Source organism: Manacus vitellinus, unplaced genomic scaffold (genome assembly GCF_001715985.3).
Source record: "Manacus vitellinus isolate BGI_N305 unplaced genomic scaffold, ASM171598v3 scaffold_5_pilon, whole genome shotgun sequence".
Lineage (NCBI taxonomy): Eukaryota > Metazoa > Chordata > Aves > Passeriformes > Pipridae > Manacus > Manacus vitellinus.
In genome coordinates this window covers 721,648-728,348 of record NW_021940682.1, presented here as the reverse complement: position 1 = coordinate 728,348, position 6,701 = coordinate 721,648, and positions in this window count along the sequence as shown.

The following is a 6,701-nucleotide window of genomic DNA, read 5'->3' as shown; positions in this document are numbered from 1 at the left end:
CAGCTGCCAGCACGCCCTGAGGGAGCCAAGGCAAGGGACATGGCAATGCTGTGCCCCAGCGTGGCTGCCTTCAAACACTGTGGCTGGAAAACACAGGTTGGAGCCATCCTATCCCCCAGGTAAGGACAGCCGAGCTGCACGGACCAGGGAACTCATCCTAGTGCACTTCGTCACACCCTGCCTTCCCATCAACCAGTACCTAAAATGTTGGCTTGGAAATCTGGCCCTGAAGTTTTGGAAAAGCCATAAGAGGCCCAAAACAACAGGTATTGGACAGTCTGGAGCAAGTGCTGCTTGGATCACAGATGGACTAACACTATGCCTTCCTTTTCTAACCAGGCTCTTTTTCCTCTATTACAAGAAAACGAAGCCTTTTTTGTAATTCCTTATCTTTCCTATTATCTCATCCTGCTGCTGAGCCCACACTAGCAGGTGACAGATTGTGGAGAGGGCTTTTAGAGATATTGTAAATGCTTATCTGCTGTAAATCACAGCTTCATTACCTCCAGTGGAATATGCTGAGCTGTATCAGCCCAGGGCCTGACTCTACATGCTGCACTCCAGAGTTGCCATGCTGTCACTGTCTCTGCAGAGAAGCTAGTCATGTTTGATTTGTAATTTAAATTAATAAAGAATGAATGTTATTATTTCTGCCACAGAAAAGGAGCTCCCCACACAGCAAGAAAAAATAATGATACCAAGCTCATTCTTCAGCTGCAACTCTTCAGTGGTTTTACAAAGGAAGAGAGTATAGCACTATCCTGTTTCATAAATTAAGGCATGAAAAGGAACATGTAACCAGCAGAGCTACTAGCAGATCCAGGGACAGGCTCTCATAAAAGGCAAGAAAAAAAGGATATCCACAAGAATGTAGGACAGATTAGAAAACTACAGAAAAACAATTCAGAAAACTCAGGAACTGGAGACCTAATAAAGCAAAGCTGATCTGATGGCAAAACAAGGGAATAGTGTACACATTTCTAAACATTTTCCAGTTAGCAGGGATTTCTTTTACTGTGGGCTAACATGTTCCCTGCATTTGTCAATTTGGATTCAAATGTAACTGAATAAACTAACCTTTCTTTTGACAAGGCAGACCATAAAAACAAAACAAAACAAAAAACCAAACTAAACCAAACCAGAAAAAACCCAAACCAGTTCCCCCTCCCCCCAAAAAACACCCAAAATCCCCAAAAAACAAACACCATATGAAATTATTACCCTTGTTTCAGAAAATGGGTAAAGTGTAGCAGTCAAGAGCCAGGAGCACAGTGCCAGTATGGACCTTTGTTCCAAGGCTTGATAAAGATCCATACAAAGACCCTTAATGTAATTGCTCCAAAGAGTTACAGCACACAGGGTCACTTCCAGCTTGGCACAACTTCAAGGGAAATTCACCTCAGCTGCAAACTTGACCCACCATCTCTGCTCTGATGTGCACGGCCAAACTCTCTCTTCTGGTCCGTGGGGTGAGATGCAAAACACGAGTGAAGCCCTGGGCTGTGGAGGTCCCACACTGCTGCACTTCCTCTGGGTTTGCTCTTCTCAGGGCCCTCAGCTCCTCTGAATATCCCATCCCGAGACAAGTCATGGTCCATTCAGAATTTCACCGCTCTCTCCAAAAAAACCCTTCAGTAATCTCCCATTTAATGGTAACGCGAGGTCTCAACATACTATGTACAGGTAAAAGTAAGTTAAGATTTTGAATTTTAGGACTGCTGTAGTGGATTGACCCTGGCCAGATACGAGGTACCCACTAAAGCTGCTCTCTCACTCTCCCTCTGCACCTGGATGGAGGAGAGAGAAAAAAACCAGCTAAGAATTCATGAGTAGAGATAAGACCTGGGAGAGGTCAGTGACTGATTACCTTCATGGGCAAAACAAGACTCAAAGTGGGGATAATACCTATATTTATTACTAACGGGATAAGAGTCAAAGAGTGAGAAATAAAACAGTCTTAAAAACACCTTCCCCCTACCCCTCCTTCCTTCCATGTTCTCCCTCCTCCTCCCAGCGGTGCAGGGGGACAGGGAATGGGGGTTGTGGTCAGTTGTTGTTTCTGCTGCTGCTCAGGGAGAGGAGTTGGAGTCCTTCTCCTGCTCCCATTGGGTCCCTCCCATGGGAAACAGTCCTTGAGGGTCCTCTCCAAGGTGAGTCCATCCCACAGACGACAGTTCTTCATGAAACTGCTGTCCCATGGGTCACTCCTCCATGGAGTGCAGTCGTTCAGGAATGAGTTGTACCGGTGTGGATCCCCCACAGGGGCCACAAGTCCCACCCAGGAAAAGCCTGCTCCAGCGTGGGCTCCCTTCTCCATGGGCTGCAGGTCCCCAGCAGGACCCTTCCACAGGGTCACAGCCTCCTTTGTGCATCCACCTGCTCCAGCCTGGGCTCCTCCATGGGCTGCAGGGGGGTCTCTGCACCCCGATGGTCCCCCATGGGCTGCAGGGGCACAGCTGCCCCACCCTGGTCTGCACCACGAGCTGCAGGGCCTCAGCTCTGGCACCTGGAGCACCTCCTGCCCCTCCTTCTGCACTGACCCTGGTGTCTACTTTGTTGTTCCCATGTTCTCACTCTGCTCTTCCCTGGCTGGGAAGTTCTTCCCCCCGCTACCAAAACCCAGCCACAGAAACCCATCACAACTATGTAATTTTTTTTTTCTAACCTGAAAGGAAGACATCTGGATTAAAATCTTCTGGCTGTAGCTGCCAGTGAAGCTTAATTAGCGTTATTAATGTGTGACTGGTTGTCCCTGCAGATATAGCCCTTTCCAGTGATGAATGACAACATGTGTCTTTATGGCCGCAAGAGAATTCCAGATAAAACTTCTATCCTTTAACTACCCAGTTATTAAGACAATCTATATGACCAAGATGAAGAAGTTTATCCCATGTGAAAAAACCAAACCAAAACCAAACTCAACCAAAACCCCAAACCCAAAAAGTATGTTGGTATGATGCATAAAATGGCAATATGAGACTCTATATTTGGGTTATTAGTAAAGATTTTTGTGACACTGCTTATCAGTTTATCTCATAATCACTAAAGTGGAATGATTTACTAAATCCTTTAAAATAAGACCATAATCCTTATTTTGTGGACTACATTACTGCATAAATTCATACAGGGAGTTCATTTAGGAAGTTCCTAGCAGAGTTGGGAAGAGACTCTAGATATCCTATTTTCTTATCCTATGCTTAAACTTAGCAGCTTGTCTGGACTTTTACAGACAAACCTACTCCAATCAATCCTCCATTTCAATCTTCCAAAAGCTTAAACAGTCTTTATGTTAAACACATCCAGAAACCAAGAGTTTTCAAACAGCTGTCCTTGTATATTCACAGTAAAGGGGTTGGTGCCAAAACACCCAAAAGCATACCAAGCATCATTGGCTGTATTACAGCTTCACCACATGTCTGCTGGAAGCTGGCCCTTTGCACTTCACCTGACACAGTTTTGAGGAAAAACTCATTTCTTTCCTCCTCCTCCTCCGTTTCACTTTTTTACTTCTGTTTTATGTCTTAGCCAGGCCTCCGAACTACGGCATTGAAGTCATCCATGTCCTCATTACCTGACTATACACTCATCAGTGCACTTGAACTGGGAATCCAAGCATTGCTCTGGCCTAGTAAAACACACATCTGTTGAAGTCTCAAAAAGGAATTGTTTTTAAAAATGTGAGGACTCCCAACACCGGTTTATTTATCCGCCTCCAATTGTAGCTCACCCTCCAGCACACTGCACTGACAGAGATTTGCTAATTATCTTTTGGAGGTGAGCTTGGCTACCCCAGCTTTGATGCTCTGCTTTGCAATTAAATGTATTCCAGCAGCCACATGGGGGAGAAGGAAAAAAATTACAGCTTCCAGTTCTGCAATGACCTACTTACGGCATTAAAGCACTGAGGGGAAGGGGGAGGGCTGGGGAGGAGAGGAGAGGTCTAACTACAGCTTAATGCAAGCTGACACTGATCTGTGCTTCAGACCACACAGAAATCAATATCAGATATGACTTCACATCCCACAGAAAATATTGGTAAGACAAGGAAAGTTAACGTGAGGAAGAAATTAATATGAGACCTTGATTCTCAAAACCTGCAGTAGTTTCAATATCCACAATTCCTTTCTGCTTTCCCTGCCATGCTCCATACCATGGCACTCCTACAGTTTGTGTTAAATTCATGACATTATTCAAGCTAGGGGAAGCACTGTATTGAGCACTGTACAGCCACAGGCTCCCTGTCCCAGAATACCTTCTACTGAGACAAGTACAGGCTTCTCATTCCTCCTTCTCATTGAATAAGGCAAGGCAAAGGAATAGAATCAGATTTATTTACCATCACTAAGCTAAGTCAATGTCTGAGCCACAGATTGACTCCAGACCTTCTTGTCCATGTTTTAAGCCTGGCCCCCAAATTTTTCCCCCTCAGATTGTCTTTAAGATTTAAGGCAATTAAGCAGAATCATTAGAGAAAGGTGATCACTGGAACATTTTTGCATTTTGTTGGGGATCCCAGAATGCACTGGATTTTTAAGCACAGGATGTATTTTGGGGTATGGTTTCTGTTTTCATTATTCCACTATCCTGGTGTATGGCAGGGAAAATTTAATTCCTGGACTTCATACTAACCACAGTCCTTATTGGTGACAAAGTAAAATGGAAACCACACTTTACACTGCTATAATCTAGACTCTTCCAAAATGCCATATACTTGCAGTGTGTGAAATGCCTATTGTTTTAGTATCACAGCAAACATTTTGAAAGCTTAACTGCAAGAACTGAGCCATACACATCAGTAAGCATTTAAAAATCTGTTCATTCATTTGTAGCTTTTTGTACAATATAATATAAAACGAAGAAAAGAATGAAGGAAAGCCCTTTAACTTAAGCTGGCGTAAATTCAGAGTAATTGCCTGAGGACAATCACCTGCTTATTCTTTTTTTTTTTTTTTTTGTGGTATCAGATGAAATATTAACCTTCAGCCCTGTTTCCAAAACTTTACAAATATATTGGAAATATCAATGTACAATGGCTATTCTGAACTACAGCATCTAAGGAGGAAGGGAGAGAGAGAGAAGTGAAGGTGAACATGATTTTTCATCCCTTCAGTCCCCACTCAGAATAAGGAGCAGCATGCAGCAACACCACTTGCCCCAGCCTGAGGATTTTCAGCCTGAATTATTAGTTTCCTTCAGTATTCCCTAGCTCGGTAGCTGCATTGCTGGAAGGAATCATTCACATCTGTGGAATTTACTAATCCTCTTCTGCAGCCACCACAGAAATTGGCTGTTGTCCCTTTCCCCAGCTATTTCTGAGTCACACTACCTGAGGCTGTGAGCTTGTCATATCTGATAACTGAGGCAGGGTCAGACACGGTCAGTTCTTTTGTAACAAGAGACAGCCAGAAACGGGCGAGATGCTGTGGAGACGACGCTGGTTAATCGATGGACAGCAAATTACACTTTACATGATTCTGCACAGAGCATCCTTCTCTCAGTACAGTCAGTTGTGATACAATTGGCACAGAGCTGGAAACAAAGAGAAATACTGTTTCCACTTGAAATGACAGAATAATTTAATGAACAGCTCAAAGTTAGTCAAAATCACTATGATCTATTGCAATGGATAAATTCCTGAATTAATGTCTTGCAAGAAAGTTGGCAAAAAAACCCCTCCATTCAAATCACAGCAAAAGTCCCATTGCTCAGTCAGAGGTTTCATTTAGCATTGTGGCCACACATCACTGCATTGTCAAGGAATGGAGGAGTTCTAATCTCAGTTTTACTCAGCCTGCAGCATGGCATCAGATAAACCAGAACTTGCTACAGTCAGTCAACTGCACCTACTTGTAAATCCTTGTGTCACCAAAACTGAGGTATTAAAATGAGCAAACAGTTGAGAAGGTGGGGCAAAAGGTGTTGGTTTGCTGGTTTCCTGAAGTGTGCCTCCCTCCTAGTAGCCCTCTGTAAATGTTAATACCGCTGCTTTTCTACAGTTTGGAGAGGAGGAAGAATAGAATTTCCTTTTTTCTTTGCTGTGCACCCGAGATCCTGTCATAGGCTGTCTTATTAGATATCAGTGTCTCATATCAGTACTGTAAATTATGTACTTTGCCTTGCAGTGACATTAAGCCTCAACAGTTGTAAAAACTTTGCAACGCTTGGATGAAAAACATCATCTAAAGTACACTGTATAATTAATGTGACTGCACAGACTCTTCCTCCTTTTCAAGCAGCTTCTTCAAAAGCATTCTGAGCATCTAAATCCTTTTTTCTTTTCATATGAAGATGATTGATTGCATATTTAAAAATATTAATCGGTTCAATGACAAGGTTTCTTTTAAAAATCCGTAACACTTGAAGATATCAGGAAGAAACATTGTAATTGCTCAAACAACTTAAAATGCTCATACATTTTCACTGGTCCTTGATACATTCACCCAATAAAGAGACCCTTATAGGTAAGGAGTATAATATTTATTTAGAAAAGGCTGCTTGGAAGTAATGGACTAATAATAAATAATTTGTAGAACATTGTGCACAAATTATAAAAAGCATTCCAAACAACTGATCTCATTCCTTGGTTTAATTATTCAGTTCTTTTTAGGCTAGAACTATGTGTCTGGTATATTTGCTTCAGATCTTGAGAGAGTATTGACCAGGTTTTCTGAAGTCTTCTGCATTATTTATCTCTTCCTACC